The sequence below is a fragment of the Cupressus sempervirens genome, chromosome 4 (assembly GCF_028749045.1).
Source record: "Cupressus sempervirens isolate cs-2001-9-10 chromosome 4, ASM2874904v1, whole genome shotgun sequence".
In the NCBI taxonomy this organism is placed as follows: domain Eukaryota; kingdom Viridiplantae; phylum Streptophyta; class Pinopsida; order Cupressales; family Cupressaceae; genus Cupressus; species Cupressus sempervirens.
The window spans coordinates 634989072-635016522 of record NC_143121.1 but is presented as its reverse complement, the minus strand read 5'-3'; the positions used below and the strand labels follow the sequence as shown (position 1 = coordinate 635016522).

At 37.4% G+C, this 27451-nt stretch overlaps 1 protein-coding gene across 6 annotated transcripts in view; it reads left to right on the top strand.

Annotated features, from left to right (window-relative positions):
- The window catches only part of LOC149562842 (protein cornichon homolog 2-like), a 132486-nt gene that overhangs the window by 60672 nt on the left and 44363 nt on the right, over positions 1-27451 (top strand). The gene's annotated exons all lie outside the window — the stretch shown is intronic.

Below are 27451 nucleotides of genomic sequence, written 5' to 3'. Positions count from 1 at the left end.
GTGATTTTTGCCCTAGGTTGGGCAATTTTATTTGGAGGTGAATTACATGGTAAATTTCTGATTTACAAGTGAATTTGAAGTTCTTGAGGTCTAATCCTAATTCCGAAAAGTCGTTGTATGATTATTGGTTAAGGTGAATTTTAATCATTCAGAGTTGAAAGGGATCCTTATGCGGACATCCTTCTTTCGTTCTAACCTAAGGATTGCTTCCCTTGGTTCTACTTGCCTTTTGGTCCACCACTCTACCATCTCATAATAGGGTGACGGGTATACCATTCAGAGTTGAAAGGGATCCTTATGCTGACATCCTTCTTTCGTTCTAATCTAAGGATTGCTTCCCTTGGTTCTACTTGCCTTTTGGTCCACCACTCTACCATCCCGTAATAGGGTGACGAGTATGGAGGATGTTAGTGCAAGTAAGAATCTCAAGCGGACAAACACTAAGAAAGACAAAGAGGATATGATGCCCAAAACACCCTTCTTCTCGAAAATGAAGTGAATAACCGACACCAATATCGGTCTAGTGGACATGATATGGATGAAGGACAGACTAAAGGAAGGACAATCCCCCTTGGCAAAGAGGATATCAATGAGATAGATTTTGGATCGAGGTTGGATGAGTTAGGAAAGGTTGCTATCAAGAAAAGACATTTGGGCACCCTTTCCTCTCTCAATGCTTTTATTGGATTTGCGAAGGAATATGAGGAGGACCATGAAAATATACTACAAGCAGCAAGCAGCGTGGTGAAGTCAGTGAAACTCAGGGCAAAGCACACACTTTGTCCTCCTATGGAAAAAGTTAATAAAAGGCTAGCTAAGTTCATTGCCTTAGCTAAGAAAATGAAAGAGAAAGGGAGATTTATATTAGAAGATCATTTGATGTAAGCCCAAGTGGCAATTTCTCTTTCTTCTAGAATAGGACAAGTGTCTATTTCTGATTGGCCACTATTTTGGTGCCTTCTCATTGGTTGCCACTCTTTGCACTTTTTTCATTGGTCCATTGACGAGGTAGCGTCTTCTCATTGGCCAATGGGGTGGCAACCCTAATTAGGATTTTTGGGATCCAATCGTGAACGTTGATCTTGTTTTGATCTCCATCGTCCGTTGTATTTTTGGCCCCTATATAAGGCCATTTGCTCTCATTTGTAAAGGGTTGGAGAAATTGTTGCTAAAATAATACCTATATCGCTCTCTTCTTCATTGTTGTGACTTGCATGGTGATTAAGAACATTGAGTGTTATTGCATGTTTTCTACTTCCACATTATTAGATTTCTTTTCAAGTTGTTAAAGTTGGTTGCATTTGAAGTTGTTTAAATGAGGTTAAAGTAGATGGATAGTTGTATGGTAGCATTGGTAGATGTTTGATAGGGATCAATACTAGACCACTAGCATCCTAGCGGCTGGTTGGGAAGCCTTGTGTGGTAAACTAGTTCATTTTCCTTTGAATCATTGCATCTGTGGAGGTGGGGCCGCTAGTTAGCCTTCATTAGATTCGATCCCCGTCCATTTGCTAACTTTCCATTCATAGGAGTAGGGGTAGAACAGTGAGCAGTTGGGTAGTCGAAGTTTAGAGAAGGGAGTTAGAGAAGTAAGTCAAGTATCAGAACACATCCATTCACCTTCCGCCACCACCGCTTTCCCATCAACATCATCATTGGCAAACACATCCTACATCATCACCACCGTCAACATTATTTGCCACTCGCATATTTCACAAACCCATCATCATCTCCATCATTCCACCAAAGTCCAAGTCATCTTTGAATGAATAGCGTAAGGCCGCCTACGTGATTACCAACAAATCACATTGATAAAACTGAGCGAGTATCCATCGATGTAAGGAACATTGGAGTTATGCTCATGTCTTGTGAGCATTAACTTTTCAAGAGAGGAATTGTATGTTTGATACTCCGTATCGAATATCCAATTACTAATATGTTATGTAAGTGATAAAAAACTCGCATCAACACAACTCTTGATAAATCAAGTAAATTTAACCCATTTCATGCTATAGGCAATGCAATGACAAACTATTCCCAATTCAGGCCTGAAGCAAGATTAAAGAGAATGTTGTTGTAGTACCCAAGAGGTAGTGCATGCAATACCTTTTAATGATGGTTGCTCATTAAAAGTGTTACAAGGGACAAAAAATTGGAACTATGGCTGTCTATACTGCCTCATTTTTGTATGCCCAATGAAAGAACCCCTATATAGTGCACAAGATAGATATATGTACTTCTATTAGGGTTGCCCTCTATTGTTAAAATTCTCCTAGTTTGTTTTTCGATTCCATCGAAAATCAATTTGATGATATAGATGCTCATTCACCTCATAGAATCAAACATCATGGATGGGGTTGATGTTGCTTTTGTTGTCCAATTTACTTTGCTTTCCTCTAGTCAAATGTTGTAGGGAGAGTTTGTATTAACTTAATCTATAGAGCAGGGTTTTTACATGGCACAACATCTCAACATGGGTTGTGTGCAAGGTGATATTTGAGGCAATTTATGCCTCTTATATCTTTAAAGTTAAATGCAGTAGTTGTAGATACAAATTGCTGGCTTTGTATCTGTTGGCTGTGTTTTTTTGGACAAGTAGCTATCCTACTTGTGAGTGGCATTGGCTTTTCAAGAAAATATAAGTTAAATAAACCTTAGCAAAATAGAACAAAAAATAATCAATAGAAAAAAAAAAAGTAAATTTTTTGACCATAGATTATGACAATAATTGTGAAAGAACAAAATAGAAAAATATCAAAATGAAAATTCAAAGCTTAGTGAGAAAAATAAAAATCTTCACTAGTAGAATCTAACCTATCAAGTGTTAACTTACAATAGATATTACCTCAATCATAGTTGTAAAATCAGCAGTACGCTTGTACAACTTGTGAGCACTTGTGAGCCAAATGCCCTTGTGGGTTACTTGCCTAACAAATGGTTGTCAATATTTTGAAAAAAATGGTTATGGTTTTTGATAAAGACTCGCAAAACAAAAATTACAATTTCATTGAAAACTTGCTTGATCGAGCAGTTGGGGGGGGGGGGGGGTGGGTGTGTTAGGGTGGGGAGGAATTCTAGGTGAGGTAGATTAGTTGTTTGGCCCCTTATGATAGTAGGGGCCCTCCCAGATGAAGCCTCCCACCCGGTCTATGACTCAAAACTCTGGAGTCGTCCACACCCAAACTATAGTTCCAGATCTAGAAGTTAGGCTAGAAGCAAGCGATGCATTTCTGGTTCCCCAAACTCAATGAAGAGAACTACCTCATGAGATCAGACTCCCCCCTACTATATATGGCTTGGCTTCTCATAATTTAAAATAAATTAGATTACTAGAAAAATGTTTCTATAAATAAAATGCATTAAACACCTATTTTTGCCCATAAGTGAAAATTGTGAAGATGGCGTGCGCCATGTAGGTTTGTGTGATTTCAAAGGCTTTGATTTGGCTTGTTTGTTAGGCTGTGCTCCTTGACCTTGTATTGTGACAAGGAAGTTGCCAAGGGTGTTACACTCGGATTCCATGCATAGTATTGTTCCTTGATCTTGTTGAGGGCATTGCTCCAAACCCATTCAAGGCCCACTGCCCCTTGATTCCAGTGGGTTTTTTTTCCCATACCCACATCACAGGCACTGCCCCTCAACCAGATTGAGGTCTCAACTCCCAATCCCCACGACTCACTGGGTTCTCTAGTCACATCAAAAACTTGATTACAATGAGGTGGCGACGAGGAATTCGGATATATTCTTGACTTTCCTGAAGTAGATGTTATTAAACAGACAAATTGCCAAAATCTTCCTTAAATTAGGCAACTTCGACATATGACATGGCTTGTGGAACTGGTATTGTAACTCACTTAGAAGTCAAAGTCCTTTTTGGTCTATGATATATCTTAATTGGTAAGAGAATAATGAAACTTGGTTTCATAGGTACCTTTTGGCACCTAATGTGTAATAAGCATGAAGAAACTGATGGAATTATTGTCATCGATGTCAAACATATAGCGATCAGTGCCAAAGAATAAAAGAGAAAACATCAACAAGGCCTAGAATACAAAGATATGAACCATTTAGAATACCAAGAGACTAATATTTAATAACCAATACTCAAAAGTATAGACAATGATTGTTATATCAGTACAAACAAATTACTATCATCAACGTATAATGTTGAGAATAAGACTGTCATGATATAGTCCATTTGATACGAGTGACAAAGCTGGAACCAAAAGAGCATGGAAAATAATATGTTGATGGAATCCTAGTCAACGATAGAGTTAAAGGTATAATGAACAAAATTCAAGCAATGATACGGCAATCGGGAAATGATAAATCTATACAACAGTGATGACTTCAAAATAATATATTGATAGAAATTGTGTGAACAGCTTAATATGTGAATGGAAAAGTATGTAGCAGCGATACATGTTTACAGTTGGACTAAGAAGTGATCTGTTCTTATTGGATGCTCTACACACAGGTGACAAACAACAATCATAATTGTGCGTCTTTCATACAACATGGAGTACGAACAGCAAAAGAATGGAGCATCTAAAATATAATCATTAAATGCAAATACCTATGAATGCAACAATATATGCAAGAATAAAGAGAGTATAAATCATATAAAATGATGGTCCAAATATGCAGAGTCAAAAGCATAGCAAGTATGGATATAAGACAACAATAGTTTGATCAGTCTTGATGCAGAAGTGCCAATTGGTGATATCAAATGCTCATTGGTGATATCAAATGCTCAGTACACTGACTAAGCCCAATATAAATTAATGGTAAGAGCAATAAAAAATAGATACGATAATATTATTATCGACAGAAACAGAAGGGGACAAAAGTCATTTCCAGTCAACTGTTTGTCTGATACAAACAAAGCAAATACACATAGTTAGCGTTCAAAAATATATATGCATTGAGAGTTTGGAGAACAAATAGTTCATAATAAGCAAACAGTGTCATGAGCAACAAACGGAAGTTTCTAAAGAAGCAGTTTATAAATATTTTTAAACAGAATCTGTTACATAAATATAAAGGTAAGGATCGACATAACTATGCGATTAAAATCAGAGAGAATATAATAATGAAAAGACTTAATCTTCGGACCTGGAAAGTCACGTTAATTAGTTGAGATAAAAAGAGGTTTGATTTATAAGTGAAGAGATATAATTTATTTGAATGAACAGACGTCTATTTTGGGAGATTGTGGAAGTTAGAAATAATAGAATAAGTGAAAGAATGAAATATAAGTGAAGAAGCAGAGCTGTGGTATAAAAGAATGAGAAGTAATTAATAAAAAGAAGAGATGGACAATAAAAGATAGAAGAAAGAGAAGGTGGAATAGAATTGAAGAAGTCAGCGGTGGAAGAATAGGAAAGATAAAAGAAGCTAACAAGGCCACACACACACACACACACATATATATATTCAGAACTCTCTAATATCTATATATTTATATATAGCGTAAGGGTGTCGGGGTATTTAATAAATAATCAGACCTGGCCTATATATATATATATCTATATATAAGATAAAGGTATAAGAGAGCAGAAGAAGAAGGGTGTATGAAGTGTAATACAAAAATAGAAAGTGCTTGAAACAGAAGACAGGAAGAAATGTTTATAAATAGAGAGAGATAAAAATATATTGGGATATCATTAAAGAAGAGTATATATAAGAGGCTGACTTTGTGAAGACAAGATTTATGAAGAAAGTGTGTTGAAGTTAAAGAATCCATACTGATATAAAGAGGAATTGTAAGCTGAAGATATCCATCATTAGTTGAGTTAGAAACATCATCAAGGTGGAAGAAAGTTTGTGCATAGTGAGTTGGTGCTCGCGAAGATAGAAGTAGGAGTTGGTGCTTCCTGTAGGTCGGAGCTTGCGAAATGTGGGAGTCGGAGCTTCCTGTGAGTTGGTGCTCATAAACATAGAGGTCCTAGCCTCTAGTAGGTTGAAGCCTACAAACCATTGTAAAAGAATAGTTTATATAAGAAAACATTTATTTGCCATGGTTTTTTCCCACATTGGGTTTCCATGTAAATCTTGTGTTACTGTGTTGATGTGCATAATTGTTCATTTCAGCATTTGAAGTTAATTGTTTGGATAAAAGTTTTAAATTGGAGAAGTTTTCATTATACTGATTCACCCCCTGCTCTTAGTATAATCGTTTGGTCTACAGAAACAATTGACCATCTGCTCATAAACTGCAAAATGGTCCAAACTTATTGGTCAAAGTTCAATTATATGTTGGGTTGGCAAGGTCCGCTTTCTAATAGCTTGCAAGTGTAATGACACTACCTAATGTTATTGTATGTGTTTTCCAAGTGCAGATCCAAATGCATATATATAGGAGTAGGAGAGACATGTCTCTATGTTAATCAATATTGGTTATGGTAAGTTAATTTCTATTAGACATTATTAACAACAATATATGTGTGTGTGTGTGTGTCTAATTGATGATTAATCAAATGCAATAATGTTTAACATATAATAATAGGGGATTAACTCTAGATCAATTCAATCCAACTTAAGCTACAACATTAACACACTCTCTTAGCTAGGGAGGATTGTTATAGAACACATTATGCTCTCAAGCATATAGAGAGATATCATCTCAATATAATATTCTTGGAATGACATATTTAAGGATATTAACATATATCCATCAAATCAGATATAATCCAATTGATGTTGTTTCCTCGAGACTCCCTCTTAGTGAGGGAGGATTTAAACAACACAACCATCTCATAAAATGGTAATCTACAATTTGTAATATCACTCATACGATAACTTACCAATCTCATATTCTTATGGTATGTGCACTAGCATCAAGTTCATGATGCCTACCAAAAGAATATGTTATATCCTAAAAGAATATGTGTTATCTGATCTTCGACACACTCTGGGACAACAACTAAATGTAGTCTATCAGATAACAGTCATGATCTCAAGGACAACAACTTGATGTAGTCCATCATGACAAGTATTACAATTTGTCGCACATTCTAGGACATCAACTAATGTAGTCTATCATGATAACAATAATAATCTCAACAAACTTGATTTTATATCCTAGAAAGGATATGTGTTATTTGATGTTTGGCACTGTCCGAGACAACAACTGAATGTAGTCTATTAGATAACAGTCATGATCTCAAGGACAACGACTTAATGTAGTCCATCATGACAAGTATAATGATCTCTGACACATTCTAGGACAACAACTTAATGTAGTCTATCATGATATGTTCGTTATCATGATCTCTGACACATTCTAGGACAACAACTCAATGTAGTCTCCATCATGATAACAGGTTAAGCATTGTTAAGATTGTCACCTTACAATAACAACCTTATAAAATAAATATTGATGAAAGATCATCACCTCTCACAATGTTTTCCAACAAGGTCATATTATATCCACCGTGAACCAATTCAGAGGGCGGATCCATCATAGCTGCTTCTAGAGGGTGGAACAAGCATTTTTGCCTCCAACTTCTCTCTCATAGAGAAGAATTTATAAGGAATTTTACCTTGAACTTCTTCCTCTCAATCTGGAGACTTTTCCAGTCCAAGGTTGCTTCTAAGGTAATGTCAGACTCCCTTAGAAATTGCTATTGATCTTTTGACCTCCTCATACAAGGTTGTCTTTGATGAAGAGTTAGATTCCCTTTGAATCCGATATCATCCTTCTAACCACCTGGCAACAATTCATGTCATGCTTCCATAGTTTAGCAAGTATCCTGATAGCATAAGGCCTTCTAACCTACATATTCGATCACTTGAGAATCCATCTCGACATGGTCTACTCCGTTTGAATCAACACGATCAAAATCACCAAAAGTTTGACTAAAACATATCTTCTATATGCTCCCTCTCTTTGTCCAAGGTTGCCTCTAATGAATTTCCATACTCCCTCATGATATAGAAGGTTGCCTCAAGATTCTCACTTTATCTAGATGATCATCAAATGACTAAAGAATCTGTCATTAAAACTTCTTTGAGTTCGGAACAATAGTTGGTAGCATGTGTAAAGTACCAACCTTCTTTTCCTACAAGAACATCCCTAGACACAAAGGAAAATAGATCTTTATATTATGTATAGAATTTACAAATAAGAGAGAGACTATAGTGAGTACATACATGTAATACTCAATGATGAGAAATAAATATCTGCACATGAAGTTCCATAGACATCAAACCATAAAATGCCTTCTTAGATTATTTGAGAATGAAACATCTCCTACCTAAGGATGGTTCAAGTGGGAATGAAACATTGTTTATTATATTTCCGCCCACAACATGAAATTCCCACTCTTATATCGTCGAACAATTTTGCATCATATTCAAAGTCTATAGGTTACAAAGAGTCTCGGCTTTCTAGAATACCAGTGCATGGCCTAGTGAATCATTGATCAAAGTATTGCTGTGAATGATGTTATTGATACAATATCCCAAGTATGTTTGTGCTTGAAAATCTTGTGGTTGTATATGACTGACTCTCCTATGTAGATTGCCATGATAATTTTATAATTGTCATACTATGTTTGACGCCTTGATATGACTTTCCCTGCTAGGTTTACTTTGATGTTCGATTCTCTAAAGAGATCATTGCTCCATTGCAAGGTTCCCTACTAGACTTTCTTGATGTTATAGAATAATCAACCAAATGTCTATAAATCTCAATTCCTAATCTTACTTTTACTTTGTGTAGTAAGGATGCCAAGAATAATAACCAATATCAATTTCCACCATTTGTGGTGACTAGAGACTTATCAATGTGCCTCTTCAATTATAGCTAGTGATTCCTTTTTTAAACGTTATTATAGCCGATCAATAAGCATCCAATGGAATCTTATTTAGAATGGACATTAGATATTACGAGCCATGTAAAAGATAAAGTCCCTGATGTACTTTCCATGCTGATTCCTGTCTTGACTACTTATAGATTGTTAGTTTTCATAATAGTCTGTGTTTTACACTCCTTACTTTAATAGTTAGGTACGAGTTTACATATCAGTTATTCCTCGTTCACAAAATGGCCCAATGAGTATAATTTAGGTCTTATTTCTCATATCCATCACAATATCATATGGATAATGATTGTTTTGGAATCATACCATACTTGGCTTCTATGAATGGGATTAGGAACATGTGCGAAATTGACTCGGAATGATTATTTTCTCTTTAACTGCTGACTAGATTTGCAGAGCATGATGTTAGTTGGGTGTTCACTATAATGTTCCTATCACTGAATTTTCTTTGTAGATATGTGAATAAGGACTCATTTGGCCCTCATTACTATGATTCACTGGAAAATCAACTTAGGGTTTTCATGACTGCAATAGGAGGAATTTTTCCTCTTCTTATTCATTTCTACCATACCAATGTTTTCTGATGGTATTTACTCCCATGTCATGATTGGGTTGTGACACCTTGCAATATTGGTGCATAACTATAATCCACAAATATTAGCCAAATTTCCACCTTTATGATATTCGGAACTAATATTTTATTTATTGACATTCTTTAGAGGACCATCACACATGTAGGTGTATCTTCAGTAATTTGAATAAATATAACTAGGTGCGTTATGTATCTCAAGGAACTTAGGCATCTTCAAATATATATTATACTCAATGACTAAGATGAGCTTTAGAGGGTTTGGGCTCCACAAATATTCCTAAGTTTGGTGGTGTTAAATGCTCTTTCTTTGTCGCTAAGTATTATTTGTTTGCATCACTATGATTGATGACCTCCACAATATAACTAGATAGATATTGCACTAGAGAGATATGAGCATCCACTGTTCAAGACAAGCATTCACTGGTAGAAGCCATAGCAGTGGTCAACGACACTAGTGGCACTATCCACAATCGGGTTGTCCCCGCTTGCTTACTCTGATTCGTCACTCGACAACAACAAAGCCATCTGAAAATGTTGTTGACAATTTGAAAAGTGTATATCTGATGCTGGATATCGTGGATAGTCTAAGCAATTGTTTCTTCAATAAACGCTGACGATAGCATCTTTGTCTTAATTGTGTCAAACTGAAGGTTATGTGCCTTGGGAGTTTATGAAATAAACGGAGTTCGATGTGAAGAATTGATCCTTTGCCAACTCCCGTCACAAACCCTTGTAGGTGTACTCCCACGATGGATAGAGGATGTTGATTTCCTTTGTTAGTTGCAGCGTACTCCTTATTTAGGAGGGCCCATACTAACAAAGACATTAATGAGCTTATGCATGTGCTGTTACGGGGCCTCTAAGAAGAGCTGTTTGGAAGTTCCAGTGACAAGGAAAATTTTCTGCCACTGTTTCTGAACACAACTTTCGCTGACAGTTGGATTTCCACACATGAATTGTGGGTTCATCAATTAAAGTGGTTTCTTGATTATAAAGGTGACACATGAATCTCCTGGACACTCTGTACACCATGGCTACATGGCTATAATATGCCATGAACAAATCATTTCCTTTAAGCTTTAGGTTCCTTTAGATAATCATTCTTGCATTTGATACCCGTTCCACCATTCTGTCATTTATCTATTTTTCCAACCAATAGGTCAAGACTCTTCACTAATATTGTTGGTGTCTCCAATTTGTCGACTTGCGATCTAGTTAAGGTTATTATTCTTTGAATACTGGCCACTGCTATTAGTGGCCCTTGAACGTATGTCATATATCTTATTGTTGATTCTTATTCTCTTATGTTTGCAGCCTTGTTCTGATACCATGTTAAATTTTCAGGATTGCTGCATGTGTAATGTCACTGCCTAATGTTATGGTATGTGTTTTCCAAGTGCAGATCCAAATGCATATATATAGAAGTAGAAGAGACATGTCTCTATGTTAATCAAGATTGGTTATGGTAAGTTAATTTCCATTATTCTCATTAATCAAATGCAGTAATGATGATTAATCAAATGCAATAATGTTTAACCAATAACCATAGGGGATTAACTCTAGATCAATTCAATTTGACTAAGGCTACAACAATAACAAGATCTTTGTTTTGCTGTCGTATGCTTGGCTACCCCTACCATGACCATTTAGCGGATATGGTAAGAAAGAAATGCTAAGTGTGAAAGAAATGCTTGAGAGTCCAAGGATTCTGCTGTGGATGTCACAAGTCTTCTAAACAAGATTGAGATTGGAATATGTGAGCATGAAGAAACAATTGACCATCTGCTCATAAACTGCGAAATGGTTCCTTTTGATGCCTGTTGTGTAATAAGCACAAAGAAACAATTGACCATCTGCTCATTAACCGTGAAATGGCCCAAACTTGGTCAAAGTTTCAATATATTACGATAATAGATAGTTTCTATTATCTCTGTTTAGTATCTAATGATTATCTATTGTAATCTTCTGTAAATATTAGAATGTTTCTAATATTTAGTTTTCTATTTCTAGAATAGAATGTTTCTATTCTTTAGGATTGTTTCTTAAGGAAACGTCGTTCAGTCTCTTGTATAAATTGATCTCTTGATCATTGTTAGTAACAAGAAAATATTTCCCAATTACTTCGTAATATTGGGTTGGCAAGGTCCCCTCCCTAGTAGCTTGGGAGAGATGTTTTCTTTGTGGCTTATCATGCAGTGCTGATCTTTGTTGGCTGACGTATGCTTGTCTACCCCTACTATGATCATCTGGAGGATATGGAAAGAAAGAAATGCTAGTGTCTGAGGATTTGGCTGTGGATGTCACACATCTACTAAACAATATTAAGATTGATAAGTAGGAAATATTACAAGATTGAGATTAAAATATTTGAGCACTAGAACACAAAAGCAATCAATTAATGATGCAAATTTTTGTCATCTTCGGATGATCAAATTACAAAAGTCTAGGAACAACCTGTATGATGCAAAAGTGACTCTATCAAGTCTAAGAAGAATTGTAGCTTAATCAGACGGTGTTGCTCTCATTTGGGTAGATTAATATTGAATTTTGATGGTGCCTGCAAGGGCAATCCTGGGGTGTGTTGATGTCAGTTTTGTACCACTACATAACATATAGCGATTGAATACTTGACATGGAATGTCGAACACTCAACCCCTCTCTTGAAAAGTTAATACTCATGAAGACATGAGAAAAACTCCAATGTTCCTTACACCTATGGATACTAACTCAGTTATCGATGTGATTTGCTGGTAATCACGTAGGCAGCCGTACGTTGTTCATTCAAGGATGACTTGGATTTTGGGTGTGATGGTGATGGTGATGGGTTGGTAAAATATATGAGTGCCAGATAATGTTGATGGTGGTGGGGATGGGGGTGGTGTTTGCCAATGATGCTTCTCCTTACTTTCTTCCTCAAAGCTCCAAATACTAAACTACTCACTTCTCTCCAACTAAGGGAAGCTAAAAGATCCCAAGTCAAATGACTCGATGCAAATCAAATCAAGCTCCCTCGCAACACCTAAACTAAACAACTGAAAGAAAACTACTCTAACCAACTGAAACGAAACTACTCTAACCTTTGGGCCAAATGGTCCAAAACAAACTCTACTCTAAAGAACAGAAAGCAAACTAACTACTAACTAAAAACAAACCTAAACTAACTATGTACAAAAAGGGCTCTGGACGGAGTCCTAGGCTTGGAAATAATGCTTGAGGAATTTCCCATTGACAAGCAATGGGACATCCTCACCAGTGAGTGTAGTCTAAATGCATTATCCCTGATGATTTCTGAAATTTGGAAAGGACCCTTCCATAGTTTGTCAAATTTATCATGTTGTCCTTTCTTTTCATGGGCTTTGTCCCAATATAAGACCAAGTCAAAGATCCTGAAGGCCTTGTTTTGCACTTTTTTGTTAAACCAATGTTTTACTACCCCTTGATGTTTTGCAAATTTTTCTAGGGCTTCGTCTCTTTTTTCATCTAACTGCATTAGTTGAGCCAACTTAACTTGGACTTTGTCTTTGTTCTCATCATAGTACTCTTGTATGAACCTTAAAATTGGAATTTTTAATTGAATCAGGAATACAAGGTCTTGTCCATAAACCAAATGATAAGGAGTGATTCCTATGGACTCTTTAACTCTCGTCCTATTGGCCCACAAAGCGTTGATAAGGCTGTGTGTGCCAATCTCTTGGGTTTCTGTCTAAAAGTTTTCTGATCACAATCAAAAGGTTCTTGTTTGTGGATTCTGCTAGGCCATTCCCCTGGGGATAGTAAGCTAATGAAAATTTTAAATGATCCCATGGTCAAATGCCCACATTTGAAATTTCAAAGAAATGAAATCAGAACCATTATCATATACAAAAGCAGAAGGACACCCAGACTTGGTAGTGATTCTTTCCTCAAAAAATTTGATGACAATCTCAGCAGTGCAATTCTTGAAAGCTTGAGCTTCTGACCATCGAGTATAGTAATTAGTTGCGGTTAGAATATACCTGTGTTGCGCCGAGGAAGGTGGATTGATGGGACCAATGAAGTCAAGTCCCCACATCGCGAAAGTTCTCACCTCAGTAATCGACCGCAAAGGCATTGCTAGATTCCTTTCTCTCTTGGCCGATGTTTGGCAAACATTATAAGTCTTTACGTGTTCGTGAGTGTCTTTGAACAAGGTTGGCCAATAGTATCCAGCCCTTAGTATCCAATGTGTCGTAGCCAAATCTGATCCATGTCCTGTTCCCCATTTATCATGAAAATGTTCCAAAATGTTTCTAGTTTCTTCTTTTCCAACACATCTCAAATATATCCCCTCATGATTCTGGTTGTATAATAGTGCTCCTTGCAACATGTATCTTTTGCTCTTGAATCTCAATGCTCGCTTCTGTATTAAATTCAAATGCGAAGGGCACCGGTGATTTAACAAATAATTGATTATATCTTGATCCCATTCGTTGGGGTGCACATCCTCCACTTCGTAAACTTGTTGCACAAGTCCAGGTCCCTCTAATGCCATGGTCTGTGCCAACTGTTGTCCTCTGACCAATTTCATCGGTTGAATTTCTATATCATATTCCTGGATAGTGGCGACCCACTTGCCTCTTCTTTCTCCAAGTTTGTTTTGCATTAAAAGAGTCTTCACTACTATGTTAGGCACAATTGCATGTACTTTACTTCTCAAGATATAATGTTTGAACTTCTTCATCGCCTTCACCAAGGCATAAGCTTGTTTCTCCACATTTGGATAATTCAATTCGGCCTCCCTGAAAGGTGCACTCATGAATGCTATTAGATGCTCTTTGTCTACCTCATTCTTCTGTGTTAGAATGGCCACGCACGCGTGATTAGAGGCAAAAGAATACATATTGAATGGCCTCTCATAATTCGGGCTTACTAGAACTGGTGCGTTGATGATAACCTGCTTTATTTCTTCAAATGCCTTCTTTGCTACTGGAGTCCAATCCATATTTGCATCTTTCTTTAACATGTCATTTATTGGCTTTACAATCTCAGCGAATGCGGATATGAACTTTCTCACAAAGTTGATCTTTCCAAAGAATGATTTGAGTTCTTTCTTGTTGGCTGGCACGCCAAGTTTGGAAATTGCCTCCTCTCTCTCTGGATCTATCATGTTACCCTTTTCTGAAATCACATGTCCCAAAAGCTTTCCCTTGGTGACTCTGAACATACATTTCTTCAACCTTCTACATCTCATGAAAGCTTTCCTCAAATTTAGAATGTGATCTTCTCTATTCTTTGAAAATACTGTTATATCATCCATATAAATGATAATGCACTTGTCTTTTAAGTCTTTGAAAGCATAATGCATGGCTCTTTGAAATGTTGCACCTGCATTGATTGGGCCAAATGACATTCTCCTGTATGCAAATGTTCCCCACTTCGTGGTGAAAGCTATCTTCAATCTATCTTCTTCTTCAACAATTACTTGATTGTACCTTGAATTTCCATCCATAAATGACATCATCTGTGCTCTATTTACAATTTGCAAGACCTCATCTAGTTATGGCAATGGATAATTATCTTAATCTGATGCTCTGTTCAAATTTCTGAAATCGACACAACCTTATTTCTCTGTTTTTCTTCCTAACTGGGACGAGATTGGCGACCCACGTTGAATGTCTCAATGGGAAGATGATCCGTGCATTTAGCAGCTTCTTGGAATATCAGTGGTTCTAACAAAGGATTGACTGGCCTTTCTCGCTGCCTGAATGGCTTGGTTCCTTCCTTCGGTGGAATTGTATGTGTGATGATGGAAGGATCATATGTTTTCAAATCTTTATATCCCCAAGCAATTACATCCGGGGATTCCTTCATCAAACTCAGTATATCCGCCTTCTCCTTAGGTGTGCAAACTTTCCCAATATGAACTATTTTGGGACAATCCTCGGTTCCCAAATTTACCTTTTCGCATTCATCACCCCCTGTGGGTTGATATGGCACTTTGTTGAATTGGTCCATGTCGAATATTCTTTCTAACTCAATCATTTCCTCTGGGATAGTATTCGTCTCCAAGCTTATAATTCCTTCTAAATCAATCTTTACTTCTTCATCCACTTCACCATCAATGATTTGTGCTGTGAAGACATCTAAATTGGTCAAGAATTTGAGGATATGTCTATCATCTTCAAACACTTGGAAGTTCTTGACATTATTTAGTACTAATGGGACTGATGCTAACTCAATTCTAAATTTCTTCAAGCCGTTCAACTTAATTGGTGCTAGTGAGCTTGCAGCTTGTGTGAGGGCATTAGCCACCTGATTATTTGCTCTATAGCTAAACTTGATACTGAAGGCGTCGAAGTCCTCTATCAAATCCCAAACTTTGTTTCTATATCTCTTTAATCTCTTGTCATGGCAAGCGAACTTCTGCTTTATCTGCTCAATTACTAAATATGAGTCTCCCGGAACATGAAGTATCTTGGCACTTTTCTTGATGGCACACAACAAGCCTAAAATGAAAGCTTCATATTTTGCCATATTGTTGGTGCACGGGAATTGCAATATATGTGCCTCCAAATACATTGCCTCTGTTGGGCTGACTAACTCAAATCCGACTCTAGCTCCTTGCTTAATCTTGGAACCATCGAACCTTAGAGTCCATACTCTATCACTTCCTTGATACTCCTTTTGGAAAACTTTGGACTTGTCTAATTCAACAATTTTTTTTCAAAATTCCAAGTTAGGTGGTGTAATTTGGTTCTTCGTTTCACCCATCATGCTACTTTTTACTTCATTAGCTTGTAAAGTTTCCACCCTCTGTTTTCTATGTTGATCATCTTGTTTTAGTGTCCTTGGGATTCTCTTCTCTACTTGTTCTAAGGCTACTGTGCACAAGGAACAAGAGAATTCTGAATGGAATGCATTTTGGATTCTGCACCGGTTGGGCAATAATAAGTCTCTCACTGATGTTCGGTTACCCAACTCTACTCCTTGCTGTACAGTTCTAATCACAAAGTTCTTAAAATTCTCAAACATGCTTTCACCATTGTTTGATGAGTGTCTGGTTCCGACTCGATCAAGATCTTAGTGGAATCCCTTCCTTCACTTATGATATTCATTGTCAACACTTTTGTCTTCTTAGGTCTATAGGTGTTCATACTTGTTTCCGCAAACAATATTTCATTTGATTCCCCATATTCAGTAACTATCAATCTCAACCTTGGGGTGCTATCAATTCTAATTTGCTTGGCCAACCCTCTCCATGGGTGCCACATGTGAGAAAAGTCAGTTGCCATGTATCCATTCAGCCTTCCGGCTCAATCTCTACCTAGGATCAATCCATAGGTATCGGCCACATCTACCACTGAAATATCTACCATGTGTTCCATCCTTAGATCAGATAACTGCATGTGTATGTTGTGTAGCTCACCTACCACCGACACTTCTGTCTTATCCAATTGGGTAACCCTTCTGTTTGATCCCAAAGGCGTGTTCCCAAACTTCTACAAATATTCAAAAGCATGACATTGCTCGATGCTCCTGAATCTATCAAACAATTATGGAGAAGCTTCCCAAATATCCTCACTGATAGCAAGATTGGGGCTGGCTCATCCTTCTCTTGATAATATACCACTGGTGTCTTATGTACTTGCTTCATCTTCACTCTGAAATCTGTTGGTTGAACTACCTCTTCTTTCTTCACCGTTTCCTTATTGTTTGCCGAGTCTTGACTCCTTTGAGTCTGTTGTTCCATCGGCGTTGATCCTTGAGCCACATAAACTAGTTGAGGCCCTGGCTGTCTATTGAAACTGTTAATGTCGCCATATGCAATCTCTTGTGTAAAGTTCTCTATCTCTCCATATGAAATCTCTTGAGATGAATTCGTCATGTTCCCTCTTGGAATGTCTTGGATCACATGCACTGAGTTAGGAGGAGGCCTCCCTTGAGTATGCGTTATTGTACTTTGAGTGTGAGACCTTTGTGATTTGTTATCCTTTAAATTGTTAAGGAATGTATCTCTAATCTCCGTTATCCTCAATAATTGAAACAGAGGGAGATTGATTTTGATCATCTTCATCTCCTCTATTACATTTTGTCCTAATCTTTTCAACTCATTATTATTCACGACATTGTTTCCTTTTCTTCCTCTATTTGCTTCTTATGTTGATTGGACACTCTGTGATCCTCGAACATCTTGATTTCTTTGTTGCGTACCTTGTTGAGAACTCTGTGTTCCACCTCCATTGTTATGGTTACCATGTTTGTACTCGGGTGCGTCCCTTGAAGAATTTGGTACGCTAGTTGCATTGGGGTGTGGAGGTGTATTGAAATTGTTTGGAGGTATGGAGGACATGAAGGGTTCATCATTCCTCTTATTGTTCCTTTGATAAAACCTTGCATTGCTAGCCGGTTGTTGAAATGTTTGGTTCCCACCGATCCCCTAAACTAGAACAACATTGCTCAAAGGTGGGAAAGAAAAATCCGACCCACTGTTGTATTCATTTTGATCTATTACCTCGCTGACTAGCCCATTTGCTGACTCAGGAGGAAATCTCCCTTGGTGTTCTTCATATGCTTCAAATTTTGGTGGAAATGAAACCTCCTCAAAAGTCAAGCATTGATCATATCCTGAGGATGGGACAATTTCATATGTCGTGACCTTAATATCTTTCTGATTGTTTGACTCATCTATTATGTTCTGAAATAGGTTAGATGCCCTCTTGAACTCAGCACATCCTAACTCTGAATGTTGATTAGTCTCATGGAATCTGCAATATTTGGACGTGGCGGACTTAGCTAGAAATATTCTATCCATCTGCCTACTGTATGTTGAGGCTTGATTATCTAGTGGCGACACCACATTTCCATTGTTTTTGTGTTCCACGTCCTCTTTTGGTTAGACTGATTATTATATCCTTGATCTTGTGGCTAGCTGTTACCTTGATGGTTATTATTTTGATAGTTCCTTTGATAACCATCACCTTGGTTGTTTCTTTGGTAGTCTCTGCCTTGATAGTTCCTTTGGTATCCACCTTCTTGATGATTTCTCTGATACCCTCCTTTATAACTTCCTTCTTGATTTTGATAATTATTTCCTTGATTGTTTCTATGGGAACTTTTAAGTTGATTGTTTTGATTTCTCAAATAAGTAACTTCTGTAGATAACTTCTTGACCTGCTCGATCAATTCCTTCATTTCCTCCTTTTCTTCTTGCGTTCTTGTGGATGAACTTGCACTTTGCAGATAAACTGACATTGATGGTGGTGCCTGAGATAACGAAGGTCCCGAATGTACCACCAATTGATTTGTAGGTGCCTGGTAAGTAAGTTGCGGAACTGGATTATTCGGATACCTAGCACTTGAGGGTTCCATTCCTTGTTGGCCCAATTGCTTCCCTATTTCGATTGCTTTATTGTAAGCCTCATTCAACGTTGTGGGAGCGGGATTCACCATCCTTGTAAACATAGTTGTTTGACTATCTAAGGCACTGTAATATGCTTCTAAAGCAGCCACCTCCGTCATTGTGTATGGGGCTTGCAATCTCATGTAGGCCTTGTGGAAACGATTGTTAAAGGAACTTACTGACTCTTTATCATGTCTCTTAATATCCACAAACATCCTATGCGACTCCAATGGTGTGGTGGGCATGCCAAATTTTGTAATAAAAGCTTCTCTTTGACATTCCAACCTTTTCCGAATTCTCCTTTCAATAGCTCGTGCTTTCTCTTCTTGATTCAATACGTCAATGGTGTCCAGATACTCTCTAGTATTCTTACTTTTTTCCCAAGCAGTTGAGCACAAACTGGTTACAATATGGTCTTGGAGTGTTCCCCAAGTTGCTCTTGGTTGATTTGATCTAGGAAGCACCATTCTTCTTCATAGTTAAATACCGACAAGTCCTCAAACAAAACACTTTCAGTATGATTTTCCAAGAATGAATTCCAGTTCAGCCCTCCAATGAACTTCAATTCAGCTCTCCTAGTGCCAGATAATGTCGAGGTCAGTTTTGTACCACTAAATAACATATAGCAAGTGAACACTTAATATGGGATATCAAATACTCAATTCCTCTCTTGAAAAGTTAAGACTCATGAAGACATGAGAAAAAAATCTAGTGTTCCTTACACTTGTGGATACTAACTCAGTTATCGATGTGATTTGTTGGTAATCGCATAGGTGGCCTTACATTGTTCATTCAAGGATGACTTGGATTTTGGGTGTGATGGTGATGGGTTTGTAAAATATACGAGTGCCAAATAATGTTGATGGTGGTGGTGATGGGGGTGTGTTCAGATGACTTATGCCTTCCTAACTTTCTTAAAATGAAATCCAACTGCTTGACTACTTGCTATTTTACCCTTACTCCTATGAATGGAAAGATTAGCAAATGGACGGGGACCAAATCTGATGAAAGCTGACCAATGGCTCTATCTCCATAGATACAATGATTCAAGGGAAAATGACTAGATTACCACACAAGGCTTCCTAACAAGCCACTAGGATGCTAGTGGCCTAGTTTATAGATCCCTATCAAACATCCACTAATATCACCATGCAACTATCCATCTATTCTTACTCTTACTTAGCAACTTTCTCAAAATGAAATCTACTTTAACAACTTCAAAGGAAATCTAACTTTAACTATTTGGAAGTAGAAACCATGCAATAACACCAAATATTCTTAATCACCATGCAAGTCACAACAATGATAAAGAGAGGCAATTTTGGTATTATCTTAGCAACAATTTCCTTCGACCCTTTACAAATGAGAGAAAATGGCCTTATATAGAGGCCCAACCAATGGTAGAGATTAAGAGGCAAAACCAATGATCTAGATTGGATCTTAGAAACCCTAATTAGAGTTGCCACCCCATCGGCCAATGAGAAGATGCCACCTCATCAATGGACCAATGAAAATAAGGAAAAGTGGCAACCAATGAGAAGGCACCAAAATGGTAGCCAATCAGAATCAGACACCTATCCTTCCCAAGAAGGAGGAGAATTTGCCACTTGGGCTTACATCAAATGATCTTCTAATATAGTTCTACCCCTTTCTTTCATCTTTTTAGCAAAAGCAAGGAACTTGGCTTGCTTGTCGTTGACTTCCTTCATGGGAGGGCAGATTGTATGTTGCATCTTGAGCTCAGCTGAGTTCATCATGTTGCTCGCTACTTGCAGTGTTTTCTCACGATCCTTCTCATATTCTTTTGCATATCTGACAAAGGCATTGAGGGAGGCAAGGGTGCCCAAATGTTTCTTCTTGATGGCAACCTTTTCCAACTCATCCAATCTTGATCCAAATTCTGTCTCATTGACGTTCTCCTCTTTGATATCTTCAAAATCAAGTGCAGCCCTAACATCGCTCATCATGGTTGAAATGGAAGTGTCAACGCCTGGGCTGTGCTGTGCAATCTCGTTCTGTACCTCTTCAAGTATTCTTGATCTGATAGTCAAGGCAACAAACCAAGACTCCACCGTACTCAATCCTCCTTCATCTACCAACTTGGCTCTTTCCAAATATTTCTCCGGTAGCTCAATGAATGCCTGTAGTTTGGGAATGGCTAAGTCCTTGACTGGAAGGAAATCCTTCCATTCACCTTCAAATATTCTAAATTAATCTCTAATAGCCACTAATGACTTGAATATCGAGACAAAGGAAGGCAAGAAATTTTGCCCATCTTGGATTGTATCATGGATCCAATCCTTGACTTCACGCAGCTGAGCCGATATCTCTTTTATGTTGCTCCTACTGTCTTGAGGAAGGGTTGTCTGGTGCAACTGTTGGATAGGCTGGCAATCTGGCAATCTCTCCAATACTTGTTCTTGGCCTCCAACTTTACAATCCTTTCGTTTGCCTTCCTCAACCTTTCTTTGATTGAAACCATGCCTTCCTGGATCTCCTCACATTCCATGTCATCCGTGATTCTTCCCAAGTTATATTCAACTATCTCATATTCTTGAGCACCGTTGGTAGAGCGGTCTGAACTTTTCAATGACTATCATTATCATTCTTGATTACTTTTGCCACCATTTTTGCTATTTGTTTCTGGTTCTTGCTATCACCCTTTTCTACTAATCCTTGGATGTCTTCAATTGTTCGGACAGTCACCAACTCGCCTTTTGGCATAAGCATTTGCCTCAACCATAGTGGTGTAGTGTATCTCCCCAAATCTGGATTTAGTTCGACTAGCAAAATATCACCAACGGCCTTGGGCACTTGGCTCATTTCCTCAATATCAATTGGCCTATCTTCTTCTTCACTAGTGACTGTCACATCATCTCCATGTTGGTTCTTCGAGAGAGGAGTGTACTCGGTGTTGTCACTATAACCACTTGATTTTGAATCAGAGCTCACCTCTACCGTGGCCCCTTGTCCACTTGTATTATCTTCTTGGCTTCTAACCTCAATTATGCTCTCTCTTGATGGTGCCGCATTCTATTTCTTTGCTAGAGGTTCCTGATGATCTTTACTTTTCTCAACCTCCAAACTTCTCTTCTTGCTCTTAATTGTTCTTTGTTGTTGGCTATTGCCTTCACCTTTCTGTCTGACTAACTTTGCTGGACTTTTTTTCGGTTTCATCTTCTCATAAGTAAGGTGTACCCTCTGACTTTGTAATTTCCTTAACTTCCCATTGTACCACGACTCGGTGTGTAGATCAACTGTCCTTGTAACTGCCTCTAAGGAAGGATCTTGATGATCATCCCAATCCATTGGATTCAACTCCGTTCCATCCACTGTATCATAATCTTTTCTTAGCACATTTTCATCATCTTCTAGTTGATCAGAAATATCAAGGCTTCTCCATCTGATTGCCCTCATCATGTTCACTGACAATCTTGAGAAAGCTAGCTTTCTCACATGAAAGTCGTCTTGGGCATTGGCCCAAAAATCTTCTATAATAGTAACATGTTTAAATGTATTTCCGTGAGATGCCTTGATAAGACCATTGGGATCAAATCCTTGCCTTGCTCTATACCATGCTAGATGATACCATTCTAATTCTTTCTCCATAGCTGCAAAGGCGATAGGATTGGGGCAACTATCATTGCCAATTCCAAATGAGAAGGTAATCCCTGTCTCACCTTTAAGTTTCATCATTTTGTCATAACGCTCAAGTTGCCTAACCAATTCCATCAAAACTACCTTGTCAGGTGGGTATCTTTGAAGTCTCTTGGGATATACTGTGCTTCCTACTACTCTAATGTATGTGAATTGCGGAAATTGGATGAACCAACTCCCATACTTCTTGAATTTTTGCTTTTGCTTCCGATGAGAGCCTCTTAGCAGGTGTCCCTTGTAATATCCTTACTGTCTTCATGGGAAAGGCGTCACAAAACATCTTATAATCCTTGGTGTTATGCAAATGAAGCTGTGGATAGCACTCATGCACCAAACATTGCCTCGACCCACTGCCAATTACTCCTAAGGCCTTATTCCAAGATTTTCATACAATCTCGCAATCAGATAAGAAAGATAGGACCCCATATAGAATTGCTTTTGATTTTATACAGTCTAAGTTCTAATTCTAAATTCTCGCTTATAATCCTAGCCCAATCAAATCTTCTCTTTCCATTTTCAATTTCATCAATAAAATAATACATCCAGTTTTCGAATTGCATACTTTGAGCTAAACCCATGATCCAACTGAGAAGCACAATGAGATTTCCATATTTTGATTTGAGATCTGACACGATGAGCCTTGATGATCTAGTAACTCCCTTCTTCCCTTCATGCAACCAATTTTTCTTTAGGTGAATGAAGTAAGCCTCCTGATTATCGTGAAATAACTTAGCCGCTTGATCCATCATTACCACTGTCATGCTTTTATACTGGGGAATATTAAATGTTTCTCCGACCACTTGTCCACCAATGTTGGCCAACACTCTCTTCCCTTCATCAAAAATGATGGACTTGGTAACAATATCAAACCGAGATGCACACTCCATTACCAATTCTGGACAAGGCATGGTAGGAGGGAAGGCCGCGGTGTGTATGATTATGCTTTTGTAGATTTTCTTTGCCATGGGGGATTGCCCTTCCTTCAATTTGTCTATTAACTGTATCATGTTCATTGTATTGATATTGGTGTCACTTATTTGCCTCACTTTCGAGAAGGTGGTGGTCTTAGGCATCATGTCTTCCTTGTCTCTTTTGGTATTCATTCCCTTTGGATTCTTGCTTACACGAACATTTACCATCGTAAACACTTTTCCAACCTTCTTTCTATCGATGGAATTTAACTTATTTCTGCCTCTCCAAGTCCTATCTCTACACTTATCTCTCCAAACTTCAACCTAAGGATGGGACTATCACTTATTTTTGCCTCTTCGTTATCTTAGGATGTACTACACTTATATCTCCCAATTTCAACCTAGGGTGGTCTAGCTTATTTCTGCCTCGCCAAGTGTCTTATCATGAAATCTACAGTTATCGCTCCAAACTTCAACCTATCAATGAGATGATGAAGTGGTGGATGATGAGTGCAAGAAGAATATAAGGGAAATGAAACCAAGCGAGAACAAGGAATAGAATCCTCCTTTAAACTAATCTTCACCTCTAAAATGAATAGAATTTTACCTTTATTTTGTCTTTACCAAAAATCGGGCTCTCTTCAGATTTGGATCAGATCTCAGAAATTTCAAGCCTCCTTGCAAATAATGATGCCCTAGAAAAAATCAGAACTTTGACCTCCTTGAAATTGTCCACATTTGCCAAAATCAAACCCTTGGATCACATAGCCTCCTTCACCAAATAAAATCGCCCAAATCTAGGGCAGAAATTCATAGCCTCTAGCAAAAATCAGAACTTTGAGAAATCGCCCAAGCAAGAGAAAATATTCAGATCTGCTCCCAAATCGCTTAGGGCCCGTTTGGTTGCTGGAATACAACCGGAATAGGAATAGGAAATTAGAATATGATTTGTATTCTTTGTTTGGTGCGTGGAATAGGAATAGGGAATAGGAAAACGTATTCTCATTTTAGCCCCAAAATGAGCTTTTGTCCATTCCAAAAAATACCCGTAATTAGAATTGCTATTCTTGCATTCATTTTAACTTTCTCAAATTTGATTAAATTTTCAAATCCGCTTTGGCCTGGGGTGAGCGCTGGAACTCTGTTTTCAATATTTTCAAATATTTCAACGATTTTCCAGTGGCCCCGATTGCATCTTCAGAAATATTTTCAAATATTTCAGTGATTTTCCAATGATGCCGATTGCAAGTTAACGCTATTCCAATTTAAGCTTGCATAACCAAACAAGGGATAAACAAGATTGGATTGCAGTTTTCCATTCCTATTCTTCATTCTCCATTCTCCATTCTCATTCAAATTTTCTATTCTAATTCTCAATTCCTACGCTTGCAACCAAACGGGCCCTTAGGGTAGAAATCCACTCAAATTAGGAGAAGGAGAATGGTGCTAAGCAAGGCAAATCTGCTCCAACAAGAAAATCGCCTAGGCTGGAAATTGCGTCTTCAAGAAAAAATCACTAAACACATGAGGAGGAGGAAGATGGAATGAGGAGATAAGTGGGGGGGAGCCCCTCTTATACCACAATTTCATATCCCTCCAAGCTGGCCGACATGCCTTGGAGGAGAACAAAATTAAATTAGCATCTTTAGTAATGGCCCAGATCTAAATGCCATGCTAAATTTACTTAGCTCAAAGTGAAATTAACTTATTTAATTGTCAGTTGTGATAAAAAATTGCAAAATAAAACAAGGAAAGACTAGGAGATGCCAAAATTTTCATTTAAAAACGTTTTAGCAATTAAAACATCATTAAAATCAACTCTAACAAGCCAAAATCAATTTCCAATTTTAATTTACCAATTTCTTTTGAACATTTAAAAATCTCCTAAGCAATATTTCAACCGATTTAATGAGATTTTGCAATTTAATCCATTTTAAATTTTGCAATGCAATTTTAATTTTAACCAAAATAGATCATTTTTCTAGCATCCAAAATTGATTTTCCAATTTTTAATTTCACAATCAAAAAATTTCTTTTTCACCAAAAATTCAAGATATTCCAATACAGTGAAATTAAAAAAAATGTCATTTTGAAAATGTCCAAGTCTATATAATTATTTCCAATTCTTAAAATCCGTCTGAGTCCAAAATTTTGCGAATTTATCCTGCCGCATATTGTTCTAACCTTCAAAAAATGTTGTCTTTGAAATTTGTTTGGCCTAAGGATAAAATTGCATTTTTCGGAAAATCAAGTTTCGAACCGGGTGAAAAAGAAATCCAACCACATCCCTCCTGGCCCGAAGGCATCCAATGTGTAAAATTTTCAAATTGAAAACTTTTGGACAACTCCAAAAAAAACTTGCCAAAGCAACCAAAAAATGGGGGGTCCCCAAAATTTTGGGGCAATGATGTGAAAACTTCACAACAGGGTGTTAGCAGTCGGTTTCAGTATCAAAGATTGTCAAAGGTATTTTGGTACTTGTTGGCTAAATCAAACATGCACAAGGAACAAATAATGATGCTGAATTTTCAGCACCAGTGAAGGTCGCAAAAGGTGTAGAAAACTTAATATGAATCACATTAGTATTGAAGGTGACTCTGCTATTGCCATCAAGTCAGTGGAGTCCAACTTGGCAACAAGTTGGAAACTAAATATGTGGACCAGTGGAATATGGAACATGTTAGAAGGAATACCAGACTATTCTATTACATACATCTAGCAGGAGGCAAACCCTGCAGTAGACTTCCTATCAAAGATTGCAGTCAATCAAAATGTCAAATCCATAATATCAAATGATGGTTCCAATTTGGCAACAATTGTGGACATCATAAAATTAGATTCCCTGGACATTCTCAGGATCTGCTTGGTTCAAAATGATCAGTAAAGTAAGTATTGATGATTCATTGGATGCTTGGATGGACTTCTCTGTTCATTGATTCTCCAGAGTTTGGTGTGCTTCTCTTCAGCCACTCGAACATGTTTAAGACACAGCCTAAACCCTTTGTTTTGGACCTCTGTGGCTATGACATTCTATTCTGTGACTAATGCCCTGATACAAGTGGACATTGTCCCCATCCCTGTCTGTAAGATTGTGTACAAATAAAGGAATTTTCATAAGAAATTTTTATCACCTGCACAAATTGAGCATCTTCAGCACGTCATTGCAGCCATATGAATCTGGAACTTTACTCTCTTCTGCTAATATTTGTAGTATTTTTCTGATATCAATATAAGATGGTAGCAATTTGTCAAAAAGAAAGTAAGAAATGGGAAACTATCACCCATAAATTTAACCTTATTTTGGTCTAAAAATATAGTTTAGGATTGTCGGGATAGGGTATAGATTACCAAGTAGAGTGTTTTATATGAAAATCACTTACCATTAAATAAGTCACCTAACGTGAACTACAATCTAAACAAAATAGTTTTATAGTTCTTGTAAGATCTAGCTTAAAAAAGTTGCCTGAAAAATAAATACTCTAATCCTATCCAAATTTCAGGCTTTATGCCTTGTAAGCAGTTTAGAACCAGTTTTAAGTTATAAGACTTCAAGTTCAAGATTATTGATTTGTTGAAACAAAACCGGAAAACCCTGCCCCCTTCATTGTTTAACATTGAAGCTAGAAAATAAGTAAATGCCGATGCATGCTGTCATGCGCTAGTTTGTAAATCAAATATTCATTGTTATGGTGGTTGACTTTGCTGTGTAAAAGGGGGATTTTTTGTTCCTTGCACTTTGAAGTCAGTAAGTAAAGAAAAAATGAAAAACACCGCAATTACAAGGAAAAAGTTTAGAAATTTTGGAAGAAACTGAATGAAAATTGTTGGTCAACCTGGAGTTAACTTTGCATGGACTGTGCTTGTTAAACCCGACTATGCTGTTCCAAATTGGTACATTTTTGGGTTTGGGAAGTGAAAACAAAATGTATGTGTTTTTTGGCTGCTATTGTTATTAAGATTACAATTCTTTATTTATCTCTTTTTATTTATAGACTTGTCTGTGAAAAGCTTCTTACCTATGGTTGGGAAATAACTTTTAATTATAAAGTCTACTGGATATGCCTTGACATGAGTAAGCATATATTTGGTGTCAATTCCATGTCTGCAG